Here is a 27,841-nt window from a genome sequence, read left to right on the forward strand (position 1 = left end):
CCTGCATAAAAACTCAGAAATCAACATGCACACAAACTCAGACCATCGACACACACGTCCACGCATCTGCACTCGCACACAAACCTAAACCGCATACTCTACATGACAAGCGCTCGGAGACAGATTGCGATTAAACGCTCCATTAGTTTCTATAATTCTCTCGCACCCTCACTGTGAAAACAGACTGAGAAGGACATTGTGTTTTAGTTCAGAGCTGCGCACACCCACACAGGCCAACAACATGACCTCATTTAACAATCCAATCACATTCAGTGTGTTTCGCCCACTGTCATATAGACCTAATGCACAATGAAGCAGCATGCAAATTTGATTATAACCAAATAAAGTGGCAAGCGGCATAAAAACATGCTCGCTTGGTGTTTTAACATGTAATCCTCTTGTGCTACCTGCTAAGCGATACACAGAGAGGTCCGTTTCTTTATGTGGGTTGCGTTTGATGAACAGGCAAATGTGGGTGTGCAGACGTATAAAATGCAAGTGTTGCCCTGCCTGGGCTTGGTGCCATGGACAGACTGTGGAATCAGGGCGGGCTCAAAGTGAAGAGAAGACCGGGAAACATTAACCATCACAGACAGGCAGTCAGCAGAAGAGCAGTCTGCTAAGGTTAGGGGGCCGTGGGCCGATCTGCAGGGGAGGTGACAGCATGTTTCAGATATATAAACAACAAAAACATCTAGTCACTGCAGAAGGCGCTGACACCACACTGCTCTGAACCTTCACAAGCATGCGCTTTAGAAACAACTGTGTTTTCTTAGTGCATGTGAAGTACTCTGAAAAAGAAGAAGAATAGATGTTGCTTTCTTTTCACTGTTGAACTGCAATATCCTGAGGATACTTGCTAAAAGAATGCTAAAAGAGATGGGAGAACTGCAGGAGCGAGATAAGCAAAACACAGCGCTTGTACATTATTAATGACCAAACAATGCTATAAGTGAATTACAAATGCAGGCATTGAAGTTAAAGGCTTTGTTCCAGAGAGGGGTTGGGTAATTCAGGGAGATACAGCTGCAAAAAAAGCCGTATCACAAAACCTGCCTGCATTTCAACTGAAAGTAATCAGAAAAACATTTAGGTCCAGCGTCCAAATGTAACACTTGGCAAGCACCAAACGAGAGTAATACTGGCTTGCATCAATGCACACTTCATCATAACATATTTTAAACCAGATTTTAAGAATGATAGCGTGACCCTTTCTAAAGTAAGTGAAAAATCAAAGCGAAAATAATTGTTGCAACACTCTCATATTCTAACTATTTTCACCTCAGAGGAAGATTTAGTGTCAGCAATTAGAACGCCTCCAGAACTCCATATGGTAAAACATATGTGGAATATTTCTGCATTAAACCATGCACCATAGTCATGACGTTTCTTCCTCACATAGTTGTGATAGGTGCAGCTTTACTGATAGATGAAGACTGGCTCATCTTATAATGCGAGTGACACAATGTCCCACTGCTAGTCACAAATATGCAAGGGATAATATATTTATAAAATGTATTTAATAATATCACTAATAACATTAATTCAGTTATCCTAATTCAGTCGTAAGGAATAATACTATATTTAATTAAAATAAAGCATTTATGTTAAATAAAAATGTTAAATATTATTACTGAATAATACAGAAATTATACAAAAAAGAAATACTACTATTACTAATAATAATAACAATAATAACAATAGACTGACTCATCTTATGATGTTGCAACCCAAGGACCTGTGCCATTTTCTTTAAATATACAAAAATATATTATTCATTCAAAATGTTTTAAATACAGTTTTGAGCATGAAAAAAACATCTAACTGAAGATGTTCTTAATTCACTCATCATTGGCAGGTTTGGAGAAAAAAAAAAAATCTGAAACATGTTTGGACAGACAAATAGTACCTTTACGGGTACATAGCTTGTGACTAGTATCCTCAAAATCATATATGTACACATATGTATATTAGTTTAGGTACAAATATACAAGCTGCAGGTAGATAAGGTTTACTGTTGATGGTACAGCCCTAGTGCCATGCAAATGGTACACTTTTTGCACATTATTCTGGCAGTGTTTGGCAAATGAAATGGCTTTGTTTCAGTCACTGAAAGCCTGAAGTGTTTGATTCAATCTGTTTATGTAGGTGGTTGGACTGCACAAATAAATATTAAAGAAAATATCTAAAAAAAAAATCTTAACAATAACCGCTTTGTTTTTTTGTTTTCAAAGGAGATTAAATTAAAAAAAGGAAAAAAGAAAGAGGGAGCGAGGGAAAAATAGACTTGTAGAAAGACAGCAGCTGTCTGAAAGTGGACAGTATGTCAGCCACCTTTGAGAGTCATTAGCGTTGTTCATTTGAGAGGCATGACTAACTAATGAGCCGGCATTTCCATTCACGTTGACTTCCAATAGAGTCACTATTTGTGTTTTTCAAGCCATCATTAAGCTCACAGCATTATTAGATAAATATTAACCGTGCCGCTCATTAACGACTGTTAGACTGCATGGTCCACTCTCGCTCAGTCTGTTCGAATTGTAGCCAGGAAGTAAGGAAAAGCTGCAAATGTTGATAAGGTCACAGGGTGTGTTTAATCCTGGACTCTTGGCAGGGATCACGCTACAACATGCCAGCAGAGAAAGAAAGAGAGGGATGGTTTCTCTCGCCCCCTGCCCCCTACGGGCGGATCAGTGGAGCGGGTCGCCGCTTTTGCCCACAGATGGGCAGGCTGCCACAGCACAGTCACCCCACACACATTTGTCCCCAGTTTGCCTTTGCGCAGCTGAGGCCATTTCTGAGAGCACTTCTTACTAATTGAATTTCCTTCTGTCTACTCTAATCACCGCCTTATTATACAGATCCAATCACAGCACTGCTCTTGTAGAAAGTTCTGAAGCCCTTCCGTGTCTTTCCAGGAGCACAAAATTATCTTTTATCATTAACACAAAGGTGAATGATTGTTTTAATAATGCATATAGCAGTTATATTGAATAAGGTTTCATAAACAGTGGCTGAGAGTTTGTGTGGGAGAAATCTAAACAAATATTGCATTGCATTAGAGAACTCATTGAGTGGGCCGTAATTGTATTAACTGTGACATGATGCAGTGTGCTTGATGACACGGTGTTGTTTTTACCACAGCCTGCGTCCAAACCAAATCCAAATTCAGATCTGCTTCCAAATGGATGTCTCGCTGTCCGTGTGGTTGTTCCAGCATGCCTGAAAAACACGAGCGATCCAAAGCTTTAACTTTACACATGGATTTATTTAATTCTGTACTTTATAAGCCATTTTCTATCATTACCAAGAGTGCAGATACAAAGTCTGTAGATTAAAGGTGTCGTTATGACAGTAAAGAGTGTCATTTATCACGTTTTATTTCAGGCTGTTTCCATATTTTCAAAGAGTAGCATTGGATGAAGATCAAAGTGGCAGTAAAAGTATTAGACAAATAAGTCTCAGAGTGCCCTTGTAATGGTTAGAATAACAGTACACAGTCAAAGAAACCATGCAAAAGTCTGACTGTTTTATTTTTTCCCTCAAAAACAAGCCCTTGACTTTTAGTCCACCAGACATGAAGGTAAGAAACGCAAACCTTTTTTTAATTATCTCTGCAAGCAATCCACTGACAAATTGAGGCATTCTTGCCTGTGATGACATACCGACTCCTGGCCTTTCATCATTGCTTTATTTCCCAAAGCAGTTAAGATGACATCCTCCACAGACAACAGGTCTAAGGTCTTCTTCACTTAATTCTGTTAAAGTAACATTCTCTTCCTGTTATCTCAAAGGGCCGTGGCAAATGATCTTGCCATGGATGGCGCTTTCAAGAATTGTTGCTTTCATTAAATCGCCATTTTCTCTTTCATGTCTTAGAATGAGCCCGTGGGCAAGAGATTCATCAGAAAAGTTATTCATTTCAAATTTTCATAGAACAAGTCTCATATTTTTACAGTTATTGGAAGCTGATTATGATTATGAATGAAGGCGAGGTTGCTGGGTGGCACAGGTTTTTATTCTGTGTATGTATAAATGTAACTGAGGCAAGTTAGTATGCGTGTAATCCTCACTCCCCTGGCCTCAAGATGCACGCTAGCCTTGTCATTCCTGCCAAAGAAAGGTCAACTAGCTATTGAAGCCAAGGGTTCACATACTTGTTGTCTCTACATTGTTAACATATTAGGCTACATGCAAATAGTTCTATTACACAATTTATTCATTGTCACTGTAACTTACACTAGTATTATTGTTTAATCAGCTTATTGTTAATTTGGTTATTAGGAGTAAATAGTTCAGATTACTTAGATTAGGTCACTGAAAATAGGGAAATGTTCATGTAAATTAATTGCATTCATATTCAGTTATTCACTTTGATTTCAATGTTGAACAATAGTGTCATCATCCAGCTCAATTCAGTTCAAGTTTTGCTCTCATCTGATGTCAGTATAGTCAAATCAATAATATTACTGAATCTTAACTGTCTTTAAACGGAGCAAGCCAAAGGTAACAGTGGCAAGGAACCCAAATCCACCATGTGACAGAAATAGAGAAGAAGAAGACAAAAAAAAAAACCTTAATACTTAATTATTGTCATGTCTGTCTTTGGATTGGTTTTATGTTCTGGGGTCTCATTTATAAAACTGTGCGTAGGAACCTTACTAAAAGTGTACGTGCGCCCGAAAGCCAAAAATGGCGTACGCAAAAAAATATTCAGATTTATAAAACCGTTCGTACGCCAGAACCTGCGCAGAATTCACTTTATAAATCCCAGTCAGCGGAAGATTGTGCACACATGCGTCTCCTCCCCGAAATAACCATATATGGAGCTTACAACGCCTAGTTTTACTATGCAGATCCTCATCTGCATATCATTTGCATATGATTATTCATCCACGTGATAACGTTTAACGGTACAAGCCTATCCTTGCCTTGTTTTTGAATACATTAATCAAATAGTGTAAAATACATTTCAGAGAAAGTTTTTCTCAATCTTTTCCACTGGCCGAATTGTATTTTTAATTGATTTATATTTTTAATGGAAACAGATAGGCCTTGGGCATTATTTGCACAAAACTTTTCTCAGACAATCTGGTATTATCATGATAAGCAATTATCTCTGTGGTTAAAACATTAAAACACAGCATGCCAGAGGAAAAGTGTTCAAAAACACCGCATCCACAACAAATATTTCTATTGACTGAATTTGAATATAAAAATGTTGTAACTTCTCAGTAATGATTTTATGTTTAAGTGCTTAAATCCATTAATTTGAATGGTATATTTAATCTAAATGTTTATATCAGAAGTAAAACATAGTTTAAATCATTATTTTATTTATTTAAACTGTTATTTGCGTCAGTTTCACTAAACGGCCCAACGCGCTCGCTGGCGCGGACATTTAAGAAGGGATGGATATTTGCTTCAAGTGACAGGCTTGGTGAGTGAAATTATATTTGTATTATCTTTCTGTATATGTTTAATTTTCTTTAGATTTTCTGTCTAAAAGTGACCAAAAAGACACAACTCCAGCTCACCATCGGTGTCGCCAATTCCCTTTGTCTCCAGAATGTGCGTACGCACGGCTCAAAGTTTGCTTAAAGGTGCGCACATTCTCCCGTCAAGTTTGTTTTTTATAGATCACAACCTTTGCGTGGGAACTGGCGTACGTACGTTTCCAGCCCCGTTTTGTGCGTACGCATGCTTTATAAATGAGACCCCTGGTCTTTTATTTTAAAGTTTTGTTCATGGTTTCTTGTCTTTTATTTTGTAACTCTCATTGGCTACATTCAAAATCGTATACTTCCCAACTATATAGTAGGTGAAAAAAACTATGTGACAAAAGAAGTATGTCCAAATTCAGTGTTCATAAAAGAGTAGGCAGAAAGTTCCCAGATTACCTACTACTTCCCTCGAGATTCTAAAGTGTGCATACGATGGACACTTTACTATCCCATGAGGCCAAAGGATGGGTTTTTGTGAATGTCTGTGACGTGACGCAACTGACGCTGGTAGGTCACATGATAAGAGCAACATGGCGAATGTAGTGTGTCCAGATTACATTCATACTACACACATTCATACTATATAGAATGTCCTTTTTTAAACACTCACAAAGTAAATACTTATTCAAAATAAGTACCTCAAGAGAGTGGTTTTGGATGCAGCCATAGTCCTAGATCCTGGTCATGTCTTCTTCTTCTTCTTCTTCTTCTTCTTCTTCTTGTTTAATGGTGATTAACTCCTAAGGAGCATTATCGCCACCTACTGTGCTGGATGGCAAATTAACCTTGGGTGATAAGTCTGAAGTTTAAAACTGTTTCCTCTTCCTTCTCACAAATGGACTCCTGGGCTGCGTTCAGCCCCGACAAAATGTTGCACAACGTTTTTTAAACAGAAACGATGATGCGTTGAACACACTGTTCTGATGACGCAAGAGTTGCAACTATGGCAGCTGAGAAGGCCATTCTTTGTGTTCTTTGTGAAGAATTTTCTGAGCCTGATGAAGTCGGTATAAATGTGTGTTTAATAATACAAAACATGCCCGATGTTACAGTTACTGCACTTGCCGCCCAGAACAAAAGAGAACATCCCAATCGAGTGAAGGGATTGCTGAAACTGAAATGGAAGCACACATCGTACCTAATTCAGACTAAAACACATCTATTTAGCCTCACATACTGACTTTATTTGTAGTTCATACTGTTTTAATACCCTGTATTTTCTTTCTCATTTTTAGGAAAAGCACTTAATTACCATTGTTTATTTCTATACCAAATGTCATACACTTGCAATGAAGCTAAAAATATAAACAACTACATTATTATGTTGATATCCTATATTTTTACAATAAAACTTACGACAAACATGTCTTCTAATATCCTCAGTTGTTGTGTACACCGAGCTGCATAGAACACATTTGTAAATTACTTTCCTTTAACCCATTGTGCGAGTTCACTTTAATACCGCGTGCTTTATATACATGTTGCTGCTGATTGGACTGCAGTTCTGACACACCCACCAAACAAGAGAAAACGTATCTCAAACCCCGTTGCACGCCGTTTCCAGGAAACATGACGTTCAACCCGGAAACCGTAGCAAAACGTTGCGCACCGTTTTGAACTTGAACGTGCCCCTGGTCATGTCATGTGTTTCCCTTGCCCTCATGTGATCTTGTCATGTGCTTCCCCTGTTCATGTGTCATGTTCTGATTGGTTGTTCAGGTCATGTGTTTATCTGCTCGTTTGTCTGATTGGTTTATTGTCTTGATTGTTGCCATTGTCTTTAGTCTAGCTTTGTTCGCTGTAACCACTGTTGGTGAGTGTTATGTTTAAAGCTCATGTTTAAGGCCTTGTCCACACTAATGTTTTTGTTTGAAAATGCATATTTTTCTATCCAGTTTGGTCTTCCGTCCACACTGTGTTTTAAGCAACAAAACGAAGCTTTTTGAAAATGCTCTCCAAAGTAGATACATTTGAAAACGCCGTTTTCGCGTTGTAGTGTGGACTGTGAAAACGATGACGTTTAGTCATGTGACGCATATTGAACCCATAGATATTCATGTTTATACCCATATTGTGCCTGTTATGTGCTATTCACTTTCACACAGTTGCTAAAATGTTACTTTGTACACTCTTCATATCACAGTTCTGCAAAAATGACAGAAAATTCACTCACATTTGCTGTCCTGCGGCAAAACAGTTGCGTTTTAGATCAAACATAATGGTGAGTGAGTGCGACCTGGACGCATCAGTGAATGGGGAGATATTTCACTAAATAAAATGATCCTGCCAGAAGAATTGCATGAGAACTTGATTATATCTTGTTCTGTCTATATCATCTCAGTGAAGTTCAAAAGTTTCTCACCCACACTGAAACACTGAAACGCTAAATTCACCGCATTACAACGCATGAGTAAACCCTCATAAAAGCTTCCAGTTTGAAACAAAAACTCTGGATTAATGTAGACTTAGCCTAAGTCAAGCCAAGCTAATTAAGTCCTTGTCTATTTTGTTCACGTTTATTTGAATAAAGCTGCACATTGGTTCTCACTCAGTGGACTTTGTTACAATTATCTATAGGAAAGTGATTAAATATTTTAAATCTGAAAATTTCACCAGATATTTGTGATGCTAGCATGTTTCAAACTTCAAAAGTAGTTAAAACCACACTTTTAGCCATACATAGTGTCATCAAATCTACCAGTAGTCTGGTACATGGTATCTTTTCACTATTCTTCACCACAGTTGAGCATTTAAATCTCTGTGTATTAGACTTAAAGCAGAAGTACTACCATAGACAGCCTGTCAGCAGCAGGACACATAGCATTCTGCTAAGGTTAGAGGGCTGCGAGCTGATCTGCAAGGGAGGTGGCAGTGAATTTCAAATATAAACAAACCATACCATATAACACCATATAACCCCTCTAAACGTTCATGAACCCCTCAAGCATATGATTTTACAATAATTTCCTCATAGAGATGTGTAGTCCAAAGATGCTTTTATGAGACTGCTAAGAGATGCTCGTTTGTTTTCCAATATCCTGAGGATACTTGAACTAATGCACAGAATACTAAAAGAGTTCACAGAACTGCAAGAATGAGATTAGCGAAACACAAGGCTTCTACATTTTTAATGAGCAAACAATGTAATAAATTAATTATGAATTGGGACATTTAAGCTCCCTCAGAAGGGTTGGATAACAAGAGACAGAGCCACAAACAATGAGGTCAAGAGATGATGTACAATCCATAAAGAATGAGGGAGGAAAACCCAAAAAAATGAATAAAAAAATGCTCTTGACCTCATTTAAAGATTTTTTTTATTTTTACAGGCACACATCAGCAGCTTGTCTATAATGCATTATACTATCTAACAACCTGAATGAAGAGGAAAAAGCAACAAAAACGAAAACTTTTTTCAGTTCTATTTCAAATTAATACTGTTCTTTTTAACTTTTTATTCATCCAAAAAAAAAAAGCATTTCCACAAAAATATTAAGCACCACAGCTGTTTTCAACATCAATAATAATAATAAATGTTTCTTGAGCAAAAAATATATTAAAATAGAAAATGTCAGGATTGTGTTCTGTTTCCACCATGTTGGTCTTCATCATCATCACTGTCTTCACCTGTGTTCTGTCATCATCATCATTAGTTCAGTTCTATCACCTGTGCATTGTTAATTAGTTCATCATCACCTTCACCTGTTGTCTTCATTATCTTCTGTGTATTTAAGTTCTCCCTTTTCACTCTTCAGTTGTCGGTCAATGTTTGTGTTAGCACTCTGTTTGTGCACTTGCACACTGTTCCGTGTATTCTTCAGTTTAAATAAATATTGAGTGTTTTGGATCTCTGCCTGGAGCTTCATCTTCTTCTACCCTGAGACATTACAGATTGACAGACCAAAGTTATGGATTCCAGAGATAACCTGTTGTCCCTATTCAACGCAGCCCCGTTCATCATCCGGTTGGTTCCTGCCGAGCCGGCATTCCAGTTCGGGTCAGGAATGCCACCCAGCCTAGCTCATCACCCCAGTCCAGCCGAGCCTGCCCTTCACACCAGTCCAGCCGAGCCCGCACTTCACGCCAGTCCAGCCGAGCCCGCACTTCACGCCAGATATGCCGAGCCCAAGACTGTGAGCGTCATGCCCGCCGCGCCTGTGAGAGTGAGCATCATGCCCGCCGAGCTAGAGACTGACAGAGTCATGCCCGCCGCGCCTGTGAGAGTGAGCGTCATGCCCGCCGAGCTAGAGACTGACAGCGTCATGCCTGCAGAACTATTGTTTTCTTTTATTCCGCCGAGCTCAAAGCCCTCTTCGCCGCTGGTCCCGTCCAGCTCAAAGCCTTCTTCATCGCTGGTCCCGCCCAGCTCAAAGCCTTCACCGCTGGTCCTGTCCAGCACAGAGCCTTCACCACTGGTCCTGCCCAGCTCAACGCCCTCTTCGCCGCTGGTCCTTCCCAGCTCAAAGCCCTCATCGCTGATCCCACCCAGCCTCCCTCTCCCACCTCCGCTGTTGGGGTCTTCTTGCTCTACTGTTTTGCCTCTACTGAGCCCTGTCGACCCCTCTGCCCATCCACAGCTACCCGTCTGAGTCGCTGTGGATTCGCCTCAGGGTTTCCAGGCCTCAGCAGCGCCCGGGCCTGGTGATCCCCTGTCCTGGCCTCTGTCCCCTGCACCTCGGACTCCACCTTGGCCCTCCGACCCTTCAGCTTCTCCTCAGCCCATAGTGCCCTCACCTCTGCCGTGTCCCGTCAGGCCTCCAGCTCCACCAGGTTCACTCTTCCCTCTGTCATCTCAGTGGTCAGCCGTCACCCTGGCTCCACCTCGGGACTCCGTGCTGCCGGCTGCACCTCTGCCCTGCATCCCTTCGGCTCCACTGGGTTCCGTCTTCCCTCTTGCTCCTCCATCGTCCTCACTCACTCTGGTTCTGCCGCGGCCTTCCGGATCCCCTTCTCCGCCTTGGTCCCATGGGTCTTCGGTTCCGCCTTGGCCCTCCGGACCTGTGGTGTCGCCTCGGCTTTGGGTCCGGCCGGCTCAGTTGGGGATCCCTAAAACCTCTGCTCAGCCTTCATCGCTGTGGCCCCCTGCTCTGCCTGCTTCACCGTGGCCCCCTGCTCTGCCTGCACCGCCTTGGCCTTATCTTCAGCCTGCTCTGCAACGGCCGCCTCCTCAACCTGCTCCGCCTAGGCCGCCCGATGGGTGGTCTCCTTGGCTCCTCCCTCCGTCGTCTCCACCCTGGTCTTTCTCCGCTGCGAGGACGCGCCTCCCGGGAGGGGGGAGTATTGTCAGGATTGTGTTTTGTTTCCACCATGTTGGTCTTCATCATCATCTTCATCACTGTCTTCACCTGTGTTCTGTCATCATCATCATTAGTTCAGTTCTATCACCTGTGCATTGTTAATTAGTTCATCATCACCTTCACCTGTTGTCTTCATTATCTTCTGTGTATTTAAGTTCTCCCTCTTCACTTGTCAGTCAATGTTTGTGTTAGCACTCTGTTTGTGCACTTGCACACTGTTCTGTGTATTCTTCAGTTTAAATAAATATTGAGTGTTTTGGATCTCTGCCTGGAGCTTCATCTTCTAACCTGAGACGTTACAGAAAATAGTTTAAATTGTTCTATTTCTCAATAATACTGTTTGTACTGTATTTTTGACCAAATAAAGGCAGATTTGGTGAGCATCAGTGTTATTTTTTAGTTTTAGTCATTTTGTTTGTAATTTGTATTAGTTTATATATGTATATGTGTCTATAAGTTTTATTTTATATTTATTTTTAGTACAGAGCCCCTAAAGGAACATGGTGGGGGAAAAAAATAAAATAGTAGGAAAAATAAGTCAATGCTTTTTTGTTCTTTCGCAAATGTTTTGCGTTCCCCCACCCCCCAAAAAAACTGTGTTCGCTCGCAAAACCTTTAGATTTATTTGCATTACTGAAAGTTAAACTAACTGAAAATGAGAAATGCTGCTTTGGCAACACGCTGTTTAAGTAACAAAATGCCTTTTTTGTGTGGTGGTTTTAGTTTAATGTAGTTTAGTTAATGATAATATTTTTTATATAAATGCAATAATGTGTAATAAAAATTAAATATAATAAGACATTTTGGTTTGTTTGATTTAGCTTTTCTAGTTTTTGACAGCAATACTCAAACAGAACATGTGGACAGCAGCATTTGCATGGGTGTGTAAGGAAACAAATAATTTGCATAAAATTCTGTCAAAATACCAGGCCTCTGCTCAACAGCCGACAAGAATGGAGGGAAAAAAATCCCATCACGCATCATGGCACTTGTTTGTTCAGTCTCTGAAAACATTTGCTGGGACACAGATTCTTCTGCGCGCTAGTAAATAGGACCATTACTCTATTAAGCAGTGATAAATTGCTTTATTCTTCTCCTCAATTTGTGCTGTCCCACAGAAATGCCGGTTATTCCACACTGAAGGGCTTGGAACACTGATGTACACACTTCATCTCCGTTACCTTGGAAACATAGCCCGAAGTGAAGAAGGCATCGGAAAAGCGGACAGACACTGTCAGTGAGGATTCCAGCTGGTATTGCTGTAAACATCTGAGCCATATGCTGTTAATGTGACCAAATGGGTTCGGAGAGCAGGACTCCTTGTATCTGGTGAAACGCCGATCTAATTTTCCAAAAAATGATTTGCACTTCACACCTGGTTTGGCTTTACACAGTTCGCCTTGTCCATCCAAAGGCACAAACACAATTTTAAAATTTGATATTTTACCATTTCACTGAATTAATTCTTAATGTAATTAAATACTGTAGATGCTTGAGTATAAATATCTCATGCTTTAAATTTGGCATCTGTAGTCAGACATGCTTCGCGGGGCTTGGAGGAAAAGCTCTGCACCTATCAAAAGCATAGGTCATTTCCAAATCATATTTCAACATTTATGAAATGCACAAAAAATAAGAGCTATAATTTGTTTATTTAAAAGGGACAATATGTACGATTTTTGGATTCAAATATTAAAAAAACACTAGAACAATGTTCTATATTTTGCCGACCTACTTACATTCTCCCAAATGTTTCCAAAAATGTTTAAATCCAGATTAGTCAGCCATTTTAACCAATGTAATGGCCCATGTCGTTGCGTTGCCTGTCAATGACGTCATATCCACGCTAGCCTAAAAAAAACAGCAAATGTTTGGATACATTTATCGACGTGTATCAACACGGTTAGTCTTATTGTTTGAATCTCTTATTTTCTAGATTTACCGTGACTAACATATTTGAAACATGCCTCAGACACAACACTTTTTTGACACTATTTTGTCAACATGGCATAATCAGAGAGAGCTGTATTTGTAATAACAGTAATACAGCATTTTCTCTGCCATTCAATGTTTTCAACTGAATTGCATGCCATTTAGCACAAAGTCATCCAGCTTTTATTAATATATTATATTCTTATATCAACCTTACTGCAGTGTGTATCATACAACCACAGAGCGAATTCAGCATTTACTTTTTAATTAGAATGAAATAAAATAATGTGAATTTAAGTGATCAAACATAACAAAGTTCAAGTTCAGGGAATAAGGAGGCGAACGTTAAATGTTTCTTTAATTGTAAAAATGTACTTAAAAAGTCCCAGGCTCTCGGCCCGCCCTGCTTTATACCATGAACATGATTTCTGCCCGAGTCCAGTCGACACCTGCCATGTTTCCACGCTCATTCACTGCGTCATCAAGCTACACATTTGTTATGCTTTGAAAAAGCGACCTCTAGCGGCGAAACTTACATATTGTGCCTTTAAGTACCAAATATGTAAAGGCAGCAGAAAGGCTACACATCTGCAGCAAAGCTAAACAGGTCAGTGTTTCTGGCTGCAAATAAGACATCTATACAGTGGCCTAGACCTCCACACTTTCCCTGCTCACCCTCTTTGCACATTTGGCTTTCTATTAACAAGAATTTTAAAGACCATTTTCACTCTAAACATTGATGATCACACCACTTCAGTGCTGAGTTATACAGAGCAGTGACTGAGGGGATGCATAATGTGTGTGAGCTGGGCTGCAGCTGTCAACTGCCCCTAATGGCCACTGTAGGTATTACAGATCTGTTTCACAAATCTCTCCCTGAGCATTTAATACTTTAGAATTTAACTTGTTCCACAGCTAGCCATATTTTAACCATGTCCATTCGTTTTAATTGTTTCAGAATTAACAAATCTATGCTGGTTCTGATCAATCTGAATAAATTCATTTTGAAAATTCGATCATTTAAGTAAAATCAAATGGATAAAATATGCCATGATTTTTCTGAGTTTACAAAATTTCAGAGTTTTAATGTCTTTTTTAGGGCGGGGCAACGATTAATCACGATTAATTGCATCCAAAAAAAAAAAAAGTTTGTGTTTACATAATATTTGTGTGTGTAGTATATTGTACTCTGTATAATTGTTTTGTATATATACACACATGCATGTATATCTTTAATATTTTATATATATAATATTTACATTTATATATAATATAAATTATGTATAAATATATATAAAGTATTTACATGCAAATATTTTTTTTTAAATACACGTGTATATGTGTGTATTTATATACACTATATATAAATACACATGTATATGTGTGTATTTATATGCAATATAAATATACACAGTACACACACATTTATTATGTAAACACAAACTTAATCGCGATTAATCGTTGCCCAGCCCTAGACTCTTTTTGTTTCCTTTTTTTTTTTTTTTTTTTTTTTACAATGAATTAGTGTGGGTCAAGAAGGCAAGCTTTCAGATGTTACATTTTTATTGTGACCCAGAAATTAACTCTGTCAACCAACCCCTTTAGCCAACTAGCACTGAGTCTACCTCTAACTGTCAGACTAAATCTTCTTACTTTTATTATTATTATTATTATTTAACATAATGTAATCTCTGACAAAACAGCATTCAAAGGCCATGACTAGACCAGATGAGGTTATGTGTCCTGTTTACAAGCACAGCGCTAGTGGTCACAAGTGCCCAAAGACATATCTGAACACACATCTTCAAACTCACGGTGACTTTATCCTCTGAGGGTCTGTATCCTTCCTGAAGAAATCAGCATAATGAAGCTGTCAGTCTAAATCTGGTGTCGTATTCACAAAACATCTTAAGGCTAAAAGTAGCTCCCCACTTGCTGATTTAGGAGAAACTCTTCAAAATAAAGGGCGTGTCAGTCCTAAATATCTAAAGCCTTGGGTGCTGAGCCTTCTCCCCTTATTAATGCAATAAATATTTTGATTGATAGATTTTAATCTGCGATGACATAAGATAAATTATGTTTTCATTTATGTACTATTTATGCACACACACTTCACCACACCTCACTGTCTGGTCTTGTTGATGCCAAGGACGATTCTCCCTGTCTCCAGCGTCTCCATTCCTCTGTCTCCCTCAGGATCACCCTTTGGATTCTCACTTACCTGCTAACCTCATCTCTGCCCCTTTATTGTTCAATAAACTCACTGTTCACCTGCCATCTTCCTCTCAGTGTCTGCTTACTGTAACAGAAGACCGGACCTTAAAACCTTAAAAAAAGGATTGATCCAGCAGTAGCAATGATTTGCCTGGACCAAGACCAGCATTCTCTTGAGACCCACACTTCGAGAGAGGCGTTCCTTGACCTGGCGTGCCTTACCTCCTTCCCCGACCGATCATTGAGTGTATTTTACCATACAAGCCTCAAAGCGGAGATGAAGGCACGCCTGCCTGGTGTGGGACCTTGAGAAAACTTTGAGGTTTTCGTGGAGTGGGTCTTGGCCAACTGCGAATCCCAGTTCACCGTCGGCCTTCCCAGCGATTGTGAACTCGCCGCCCTTCCAGAGCCTCGTCCCAAGATGGCCGCTGCCATACCAGAGCCCTCTGCCAAGATGGCCGCCGCCACGTCTTCAGCGTCTTCTATTCCTCTGTGTCTCCCTCAAGATCACCCTTTGGACTCTCACTTGCCTGCTTACCTCATCTCTGCCCCTTTATTGTTCAATAAACTCACTGTTCATCTGCCATCTTCCTCTCAGTGTCTGCTTGCCACAACTTTTTAAAAAAAGTTCAGGGTAGTTTTTTTTTTTATAAACACATTTTGCTATACTGGTTGAAACTCTCTTCACATCCTGATGGTAATCAATAGTGGTCTAAATGTGGAAGTCTTAGGACCAAAAAATGTTTGTCCAAACAAAGTCCTGATTATCCTTTGAGAGCTATTGAATTCCTCATGTTTATCATTCACAACACTGCACTTCCTTTTCCTTCCAACGGACAGCAATTAAAATGCTACTGCAATGCAAGGAATGCTGTTCTTGTGCCATTTAATAACTGGCTCTTCATCTGTATAACCTTGGCTTAATGTAGCTCTTTTACAGATAAGACTTCTTTTCAAGGGACATGCACGCATTGAATCCTGCGGAGCAATGGAAAAAAACAGCTTTAATGTTTGCTCTTCAAGGGATTAGTGAGTTTGATATACAGAGCTAAGCCCCCTCCCTTTAGATGAATTTTCATCCATGTTTTATTCATCAAATCCATTAAACAAGGCCTCACAACAGTAAAGGGGATTTGGGAGCAGTATTTAAGTAGCTATAGTACCTGCTGAGTTGCGTCTGGTGATCTGATCTTTTTTCCGGCGTCAGCATCACCAGATGTACCAACTGCTTTTCCACACTTTTTGTGCAGTTCATTAATTTGCACATTGCTGGATCTGTTTGTTTCTTTTCAGTCTGTAAAGCCTCTGGGAGTTGTGAATCACAGTTTGATCATTTGGATAGTTGAAAGTACACTGTATCAAACTAAACACACCAAAACCATGGGACATCCAGAGTTTAAACATGCAATAGCACAAGCGGTGATATTGTCAAAACTCAAGAGTTTGGGGCAAATGGGTGGCACTAAAGAAATCAAATTTTTAGCCACCCTTTTGGTGGTCATCTTGGTTTTAGCTGGTTTAAGCTGTACCCAACTAAGCTGGTGTGTACCAATTCATAAAGATCTCAATTGCCCAAAATAGCTCTAAAACCAGCAAAAACAGACCAGGTAGGCCACACTGGAAGCTAACCACCTTAGTTGTTTGTTGTTTTAGTATTTTTTTTTTTTTTCTTTTCTGATTAAATGTGCTACATACCAGCAGTATAATGCATGCAGAGATTGTAGGAGGCAGAGACAGAAAAAAAAAACAGATATTGCAAATTTGTTTGTCTATCTAATTCATTCACCCATGCTTAAGTCTAGTTTTGTTTTGCTACAGTCTAGTTTTCCAACACAAACAATTTCATTACATTAAGAATTATTCTTCAACCTGTCCTTTTCCTACTATGGAAGTCAACGGGTGCCATCAAATGGTTACCAACATTCTTTAAAATATCTTCTTTTGTGTTCAATAGAAGAAAGAAATTCATACAGGTTTGGAACAACATGAGGGAAAGTAAAGATACAGTTTTAATTTTTGGGTGAACTATACTTTTAAATAGGTGTCAGGCTAGCCTAAAATTCACAACAAACGGTATTCTGAGATAGAGCTGTTTTCTAAAATCTTTATTTCACATTACAGGAAAGTAGTTAACCTATGCAAAGTTGTATGCAATACACACTAAATCTAACAATAGCAGTGGCTCATAAGCTCTGTGTAATTTTGTATGACAGTGGATTCACATTCCTCTTCACAAACAACAAAATAGAGATATATAAATGTCACATTACATGACCATTACAATCAGCCCCATGTCAGTATTTAGGAGTCCCAACTGAGAAATTAACTGAATTCCTTTTCCCTAGTTTCAGTAAGCATTCAAGTTGGCCTGATAATAGCATGATGCTGTCACCACAGAAGCATTGTGGGTAATATGGAACGCTGCAGTAAACAGTGGCTTCCACTCCCACAGACAAAAGACTCTTCCACTGCATATTCATTATGACCTTGGGTAAGCTCTTAAATCAGAAGCAAACACAAGGGTCAGATAAACACCCACACTGTTTTGCTTTCCCCACAAGGTGCAGGTTTATAGCAGAATATCGTGTAGAATACAGATTACACAATTATCAGATGACATGATGGAGTGACTGGGGTCCTCCTCAGGTGTACAAGGAGAGCGATTGCTGGCGTCCTAATTAGTCATAGCGTTGCGGTAATTACTTAGCTTTCCTCGGCTGTGGACATCCTCTCCACCGTCGTAAATCAGCCCAACTACGTGCGTCTTGGCAAATGTTTGTCAGTGTTCAAAATGTAACGCCTGGCCAGTGCATCAACACCTCATGACGCAAAATAACAGGCCTTGCAGATAGTAATTTCAACAAAAAAACTTGGGATGAGGAAAAGCACTATACAACACCTCCTCCAGCCACTAGCAATACATAACTATCGATCATGCAGGGTAAGTCTTTAAAGGGATGGTTCGGAGTAAAATCAACCTAGGTTCCTTTGCACCATAACCTCGAGCCAAACACCCCCCAGAAGCTTTTTTCCCTTGGTTGAACATTATTAAAGTTAGAGCTTATTTAGAGAAATCAGCCGGATGGGTTAGTGCAGTTACTAATGGATCCAAGGATGTATCTCGTAAATTACCCCACTAATAATGCCCAGAATGGTACCAGACTTCTACAGTAGTACAAATAGGTTCTGTACTCATAAAACGAGGCATTGGAAAGTTTGTAAGTACATCAGGAGTTTATTTAAATAACACTTGCTTGACAGCTCATGCTACTGCTAGCCCGGACACCGACGTCACTTCAGTGGTTTGGGAAAAGCACGTAAAAGTCCTGACAGAAAGCGATGCATAAGGATGTAGTGTAACGACGAATTATTATTTTTTCCAAAGTGTTAACAACTTAGTGTTAACTAATAATTGTTATAAACTGGTACTACCAACAAAATATTAGTGCATTGCTGGAACTGGACTTTGTTACACTACATCCTTATGTTAGTGTGACGGCATCAGGTGATTGACAGCCGTGTAATCCTATCAGCAAGTAGTACCTTGCATTTAAGTCTGATTGGCTGTTACCTGGGAGGCGTCACGTCCGATTTCCCCGTTTGGTTTGCTAGTGTCGACGGTGGTTGTAGTGCAGCTTTGGTGCGGTGCCCTTCGTGCTGCTTAGTGGGTCTGATGACTGTTCACCTCACAGGCGTGATTCCCTGTATTCTATTGTGTAACCGGTGGGCATGACTGACCAATCCGTGTCTAAGCGTGCTATCTAGCGTGATCTCCTGATGGATTCTCCCTCTCGTTCTATGCCGTGATTGTTGCTACTGTCTTCACACTATTAAAGTGCTGCGGTTAATACGGCCGCACTGACGCGATCATCACTAAAGAGAAGGGGACTGCTCGTTTGGTTCTTATCGTGGCGTTATATTTGACCTGCTTCATATTCCTGGATTGTGTGGGGGACTAGTTGGTTCCTTCCACTTGTAGGGGAGCTAGCTGCCCTCTGTGTCTTTGTTTGATTTGAAACCTCTTTTTGTTTGTTTCCTGTTAACTTACTTCTAATCTTTTGGAAGTATAGTTTGTTTAGTTAACTTGATTTTTATTTTCTTTTTATTTCATCTTTACTATTGTAAAGCCATTTAACTGCGTGGAATATTTAATCAAGCCATTTAATTGTTTGGTTCATGTGATCAACCATCTATCAGTACAATTCTACTTGTGTGTGTGTGTGTGAACCTCTACTGAGTTAAAATTGTCTTGTATTAATCAGGTGACCAACTAATTGACTTTTCTGCGCTTGAATGGTTCTTTTTTTTTATTTTTGTCATTGACATTTATTATTGTGAAGATTTGCTTTATTGATGTCCATCTGGTCATTTTTATGAACATTTGTTATAGTTTTTTATCTTTATTTTGCAGGCGCTGGGGTCCCACGGGTGGATTGCTCTTCCTCCTCCTGGTGGTGGTCTTTTATCGTGTGCAGTGTACACTGTTGAGTGTGTGATTGTGTGATTAAGTGACACGGGGGTGTGTGTGCGTGTGGAAGTGTGCTCCGTAAAATCAAACTCCACGCTGCTTCCTGCCGTTGGGAGCCTCAGGCCTGCCGGTATTTAGTTTCTGTTTTTGCATGTTTTTCTTATTGTTTAGTTTGAAGTGGGTTTCAGTGTCTGGTCGTTTTTAGTGTCTAACATTTTAATTATTGTATCAATAAACATTTGTATTTTTGTACTCACCTCTCTTGTCTATTTATATGAGGGAACCGAACCTGTGTGCTTTGCTCAATGTTTGAGTATTTTCCCTGGGGTTAACTCCTAGGGTGGCGTAGTCGGACTTTCTTATTAGTAAACAACTTGGGCTTGTGTCTCAAATTGCACCGCCTCGCCACATTAGCTTTTGTCATTTTTATTAGTTTTCTAATATTTCTATTTAGCTTTATTTTTTTTAAATAAAATGTATATATATATATATATATATATATATATATATATATATATATATATATATATATATATATATATATATATATAAAATAAATAAAATGAGGAGAAACTTAAACTTAAAAACTGAAATGAAAATTAAAAATGTTGCCTTGTCAATTAACTGAAATAACAGTTTAAGATGGAGTTCTAAAATTTCTACAACGAAAATGAAAATAAAAATATATTTGAAAAAAAATTTAATTACACAAGAACATAACAAAATTACTCAAATTTAAACTAAAATTAAAATCAAAACTGAAAATCAAAAAATAAAAGTTTAGTATTTGTATTGTATGAAGTAAAAATATTAGAAGAAAAACTTAAAGTTATAAAAAATTAAATGAAATTAAAAACAAATGAAATTATTAAATGATTAAAAATGAAACTATTAAAACTGAATTCATTAATTAAATTTGAACAAATACTATAATAGTATATAAATTATACTAAAATAACACTGGAAGGATCCAGGTAGGCAGCAATAACACTGCAGAAGTTAGCATTCACAGATAGCATTCCCTGAAAGCCACAGCACCTGTTAGTGCAGCAAGACCAGTTTAATTGCTCGGTAAACAATGGACAAAATGTGCCATGAAAGCTTCGCCAGGAGGAATAGACAACAGCGTGTGGAGTTGGGGGAAAGTCTGTGAGTGAAACTGACAGGGGAGTTCTATAACCTTCTGCCACAGCAAACTTTGTGAGTGGCAGTAGAGCAAGAGGGCCCTGCTATTCATGTCAGGAAGTATATGAATCTACTCTGCAAATGTCATACTTAGACGTGTATTTATTCATGCAGAATCTGTCACCTTTAGCCAAACGCATTCATTCAATGTCTTTCTCAGAAAGGGTATGAATATATCAACAAATTATAGCAGCTTTGAGGCAAAGGAGACAAAAAAAATGAAGATGTGTTTTAATACATCTGTAAAATGAAGATGGCAATCAAATGTCATGAACTGCAATAAGGTGAAATGAAAGTCTGAGACGTAAAAAGACATGAATACTAGGAATTAAATGATGGATGGATGGATGGATGGATGGATGGATGGATGGATGGATGGATGGATGGATGGATGGATGGATGGATGGATGGATGGATGGATGGATGGATGGATGGATGGATGGATAATTGGATGGATGGATGGATAATTGGATGGATGGATGGATGGATGGATGGATGGATGGATGGATGGATGGATGGATGGATGGATGGATGGATGGATGAGTAGACAAAAACTCAAAAAGTTGTGAGTTACATGATCCAGAACCTTTATACAGTGTGTGCCATTGTAAAGACTGTAAGTCTATCACTCACAGCTTCATTTTCATCTGTGTTATATTTAATGTTGTCTAACCTGACTAAGGTCTATGACCAGGTTTATTTAACCACTGCACTCAATGTTGTCATTCAAGGTTATAGTTCAGCCAAAACTTAAAATTCTGTCATCATTTACTCACCCTCATGCCCCCATTATCCTCCAAAAAATATATATATCTTTTGTATTCCACGGAAGAAAATCAGTTGATCCGGTTTGGAATGACATAAGGGTAAGTGTGAATGGCATAAGGGAGTAAATGATGGCAGAATTTCTTTTAAAATATATATATTTTTTTATTGACCTATCCTTTTAAATATCTATCTCTGTAAAAAGATCTTGGATGTGAATGCCCAGTCTCTCTCTCCCACCGTTTGGTGAATACAACGTTTTTGTCCAAGAAACAAGTATGCACACAATAACACAATCTAACGCTGACCTCAGCCTTGACTTCTGTGAGCCATGCTGAGAGAGAGGCCACCAACCCTGTGATTTAAAACATTTCTCATATCACAAGACTGAGTCAAGCTGTACGGCCTGGCCGTGCCAGAACTGTTATACGAAATGCTCCAAGCTCACGTTTGCAAATTGCAAAACATTTTCTGAAGGAGTGAAGATGTGATTCTTTTGGGGGAGAAAATTTATGTCCTCCATCTGAGCTTATGATTGTGTGGGATGTTGTTTATTTGGCAGACCGGACCGGACCGCTGCTCTACATAAACATGCTAACTGATGACTTCACAAAAAACAAGTCCACAAAATGATGCTGTGCATTATACAGGGCCTGTTTTGCTTAGTAAGATATTTGAAATGCAGTTTTGATGCAGCTTGCCAATTCAAGCATATTGTACCTCTACAGGAAAAGAGACACTGAATAAGCAGGGTCACTGCAACATCCACATTAAACATATTTATTATGGTGTCAATATTTCATTCGTCTGAAACTATCTTTTTTTTATTATTATTATTAAATTGTATGGATAGGTGCAGATTTCAAGCATTCAACTGAATTTCATTTATTGTTTATTATTCACAGCTAACAGGGAACTTTCTTATACTTTGGCTAATCTTCTAGCAAGGTTCATTCAAATTTATGAACATTATTCCAGTTCTGTTATGGCAACTCTCTGAAGATTGGTATGGTAATAGATATCGGCATGGTAATGGTAATGGATATGGCAATGTTAATGTATTTGGTCTTGGTAGAACATATCTATTGCTGCTGCTGCAGAGCAAGGAGACTTGCTACTCCCAATACATTCACAGACATTGGTGAGAGTATTTAAGACTTGCTGCTGCTGCTGAATTAGTAACATAACATACATTAATTATCCCCCGTAGCAGATCTATACAGGTGGAGCTGGGGAAGATGGAGGGTTTCTGATTTTTTTTTTGCCACAGCTCATTGGCCGCTGATGCAACAGCAACCAATCAGCTGTGCTATTTAGATAAAGATGTGATGATCACTACCCAATGAGGTAGAACTATCAGCCAGCGCCATCTAGAGATTCATGCCACTACTAGGTAATAACGTTAATAGAATGTTCGTTCAAAGTTATGGACTTTAATAATGTTCTCAAAACTTTAGCATAAAAACCTTATTTATTCATCATTCATGGAACTTTTTTTTTCTGAAACATTTCAGATGGATGTTAGTCTAACATTTTTAAAATGTTTCTACTTGTTTCATAATGTTTAGAGGACATTCAAAAATAACGCTCACATGATGTCTGCAAAATTATGGAATGTTCCCTTAATGTTCATATAATGCTTTCCAAACATTTAATAAACTGAACGTTTTGAACATTCAGAGCACATTCAGAAATAACGTTTACATAACGTAATAAGAACGTTAGCAAAGCTTTTTTAGAAAATATTTGTGAGCTACAGTATATGTCATGCCTCAGTGAATCTAGTAAGTACATTTCTTGCAGTCACAACAGTTTAGTCTGGCATAAAAAAACATTTAAATATGCCAGTATCACACATTTTAACAAATAATTAATATATATAATTTACCGTAAAAAAAATATGGTAGCGAAATTTTAGGTTTTACAGATTTAACTTAAATTTACAGTGAAAAACTATTTTGTTAACTGGTACAATGTTAATTTACCAATCTATTGAACTACTAATATCTGTTTTGTACCTTTGTAATACACTGACAACACAGTAGTGGTGAGAGTCACATGCTGAAAGCTCATCACAAGCAGCTTTTCCACAAACAGAGAATGTTAATACTAATATATAGAAGGCGTGTAGTCTCATTCACACAAACACTGAACATTTGTTTCAGTGTTTCATCATGGGAACACACAACATAAAAAAAAAATACAATAAACATTAATTTAACAACATTAGAGGTAACATAAAAACCCTAATGTACATAACTGATTAGAAAGAAAAACTAAGAAACAGTTATTTCAACGAAAATACACCAAATGTGAAGTGTTACGGAGGGAATTCTGGAAATATCATGTGTCAATGTAAATGTTATATATTATAAGTTCATTGAATAAGTGTTCATTTAAGTTCAGGAAATAAAAAACTAAAACGGAATGATTTGTTGTTTGTCTGCTGTGAAGGCACAGACTTGCGGTTGAGCAGTTTGCTTCAGTTGACTGGCCGGAGTCCATTCTACCGGCCAATTTCAGGCCAGACAAAACACCCTTTCAAACAGTCTGCTGCCAAAACAACTGTGAAATAGACTTTCGAGAACTAAGAAGGTGTGTAGAAAACATCTAACCATCTTTGTCATTGAGGTTCCCTTAAAAGTTCAGAACTTGTCTTATTAAGTGTGAGGTAGCTTTTGCCTATTTCTGTTTGTTTTGTTTTTATGCTAGTATTATGTTCAAGATAAAACGGGACAGAGTATAACATCTGAACAATGCAAGCTGCTTTATGTGGGAACGTGTCCATGGAAACCAGGTTGTGGAGCCATTGCACTATTCTGCTATGTTTTCTCTGAGAGATGTTCATGTAATTCCTTTAGAGCTGCATAATTTAGTACTTCTTAGGCATGGATAAATAGCTGTGTTTTCTTCCACACTAATTGGTCTGCTTAAAGCACTGAGGAGCGATTACAGTTTGAGAAATTACACATGGTTAATTAGAGCACATAGGTAATGTTTTATGAAGAGAGGGAGATCTGAAATCTGAATCGCTTTATTTAGAAGTATCTAATTAATAAAACATATCTGAAAACATGGGCAAAGGTAAGAGATAATGCAATCGTTCTCGCAAAATGAATCTTGGAAAGGTGACCCCGAACTAAACTTAACTTTGTAAGTAGACATTTGAATCCTTAATGGATTTAGCTGCAGACACTGCTCAACCCTAGTGTGCGCACGCGTGTGTGTGTGTGTGCGTGCGTGCGTGCGTGCGTGCTTGTGTGTGTACAAGTATTACACATATAATACCTTCAAAATAATATAATCTTGGTGCCAGATACCACAGGAAATATTCATGGGTCTTGTAGAGTCCATGCCTTGCCATGCTGGCACAGTTTTGGCAGTGCACGGGGGATGAACAGCATATTAGGCAGATGATCATAATATTTTTCAGTGTGTGTATGTATATATATATAGAAATGGTAACACTTTATTTCGATAGTCCACTTTAAACATTCTACTAACTATAAGTAACTTTGCAACTACATGTCAACTAACTGTCATTAGAGGATTAGTAGACTGTCTGCTTAATATTTACTAACACTTCATTGTGTTGGTCCCCCAACAGACATTCTACTGACTAGAAGTAACTTGGCAACTACAAGTCAACTTATTCTACTAACCCGAACCCTAACACCTAACCATAACCTAATAGTCTACTGAAAGTCTACTGACAGTCTACTAATACTCTAATGAGAGTTAGTTGACATGTAGTTGAAAAGTTACTAGAATGTCTAAAGTGGACAATCGAAATAAAGTGTAACCATATAGGAATTTTTTTCAAATAAAAATACAATACATTAAATAAACAAGCTAAAACTGGTATTCCAGTATTTAACAGCATAATGAGGTTTCAACTTTATCTGTAGAATATCTATGTGTGGCACATGATGCTACAAAAAAAGCCAGCAGACATGTAATACCTTCAGCCTACTCTCCTGGCTATTTTGTAGAAAAAGGTAGGCGGTGAAAACTTTGTTTGTTCTGCTATTAGGCCTAAACTTTTGGAGAGCAGGTGTTTCCTGCCAGGCGGAGACAACAGTTTGAGTGATGTGCAGTGAGAGTGAGAGACAAAAAAAAAAGACCAAAAAAATCAATTCTCTGACCATGCCTGTGTGAACAATATGGGCAACGCAGGCTGGTTACTCAGATGTATAAAAGTAACAGACAGTCCTGCTCCACAATAAACTGGCAGGATAAAGCCATGCTCTCAAGTTATGATGTCCTTTCCATCATAAAACTGCAACACCGAAATGCTGCCCTGTAGCAGCATAAAAACATTCTCAGATCCCCCATGTTTTGCAAGCAGAATCTTGTGCTGATTTACTGTGTTTGTTCTGCATTTCTATCACGTTGGTGTGAAATAAACATTGCAACGTATAGTTGATTATTCTAACAGCAGGGGTGTGAGACGTTGTCATTGTAAAACTTATCATGCGAGCTTGTATTAAAATGTGTTGGAGTCTCACCTCCAAGCAAGATAGCTGAGCAGTATCGTGAAGTGCTGAATAATTTGATTCTGATTAGAATTTTTTATATGCACAAACACAATTAGTGCTGAACTAGTTTGACATATGCAAGATTCTGCCCTGGGCGAAGCTTAGCATGGCAAATATTCAATCAAAGTCTGCTGTGTCAGAGCCATAGCCTTGTGGGCAGCGCTGCGCCATACGCCGTGTCTGCACCTCGGGCGCCCTAAGTTCAAGCTCTGGTTCGTGGTCATTCCTCTGTCTTGTTCCTTTTTCTCCTCATTCATTGTTCTCTATATACTGCCCTATCAAAACAAATATAATTGTGTGCAGTCTTGTGAAGGTAAGCAGAAGTGAGACGGTGACCTTGTGGTTAAAGACCTGCCTGGTAATTCAGGTCACATGAATTAAATAATAGTATTATAATAATATTAGTTTCCCAACTCCCCAAAATGTACTAGACTCTACTCTATACTCTCTCTCTCTCTCTCTCTCTCTCTCTCTCTCTCTCTCTCTCTCTCTCTCTCTCTCTCTCTCTCTCTCTCTCTCTCTCTCTCTCTCTCTCTCTCTCTCTCTCTCTCTCTCTCTCTCTCTCTCTCTCATTTCCTTGGCGCATCCCAGGGTGCCTTGTTTTATTGCAAGGCACCCTGGGATGCACCAAGCAAACATCCCCTGTAATTAATGAACTGATTAAATAATATCTTCCACACTACCAGTCAAAAGTACACTTGACTGAATTTGTTTATCATTATCTTGGATCTATCTAACATTGGATCTTAAGGCTTCTGGTTAAATGCTTGAAATTAGTTTGTACGGAGATTGATTTACATTGCATTCGCTATTATGCAATAAACAGATGTTTTTAGTTCAAAATGACTTAAATTGCATTCAAGGTTTACATTTTCCCTGGGAATGAACTTTGTGTCAGCATCATGTTCTACTTAGATGGATGGATGGATGGATGGATGGATGGATGGATGGATAGACCTATGCTATAACACAAACTGAATAATATATTACTTAAAAAATATATTTTAATAAATATTATAAATATTGTTATGGAATAATAAGAAAAAGGGTGGCAACTTTGAACAAGTGCAAATATAAATATTTTGATTTATCAACATTGTAGACATGTCAATTTCCATACTTTGCTGTAAAAATCAAACTTGTAGTGTAAACTGCTGTTGACTGATGGTAGTATAAATAAGTTGATTTTAAAAGCAAATTTCAGCAAATTAGAGATGTCAAAATCTCTCTCTGTGCCGTTTTACTAACACAGACCATTACAGATCTTGTCAGCTTCTTCGTGTTTCCTTGCTATTGAATAGATGGACCAATGACAGAGAGCCAAAAAAAAAAAAAAAGTACTAGTCAGCATTAAAAATAAAATAGAAACTTCCAGATCTAAAGAATTAAACCTTATTCGTGTGGGTTGGTCGTTGGGCAAGCATTGCATTTGGACATGTTGGCTGTGGTCATTAACCTTCATTTCAGCATTTAAACTCATTTTAGACTGTGTCTGACATGAAAGCTTTTCAGTTCCAGTTAATGACCTGTCACTCAAACTTAGCACTTCCCCAAATTTTTTCCCGAGCTCCATTTCTGTGCAAGTCAAACCTGGCAGCGAAAGAGATGGGGTGTTATATTTACTCTTTTCTAGTCTGAATATTGGCATCAGTGCTTACTCTGACTAAGAATTGACGACTTTGACAGGAAGAGACCGACAGGAAGAGAAAATGGCCAGCCACAGTCTGCTCACTTTTTTAAATTATGCTAGGATATACGAAATCAATGAAACCACAATGGTATACCATAATATAGAGTTGAGATTAAGTATATCCTGTTTACGTGCTACCAAGTGCCTGAAACAAAATTGAAGTATCAGGCTGATGCATCATTACTTTTTCTACTCTTATGAGAACAGATTTTAAACAAAAACAACATAACATGCTTCAGTCATTCTCC

The sequence above is a fragment of the Squalius cephalus genome (assembly GCF_949319135.1).
Source record: "Squalius cephalus genome assembly, chromosome: 20".
NCBI classification, from domain to species: domain Eukaryota; kingdom Metazoa; phylum Chordata; class Actinopteri; order Cypriniformes; family Leuciscidae; genus Squalius; species Squalius cephalus.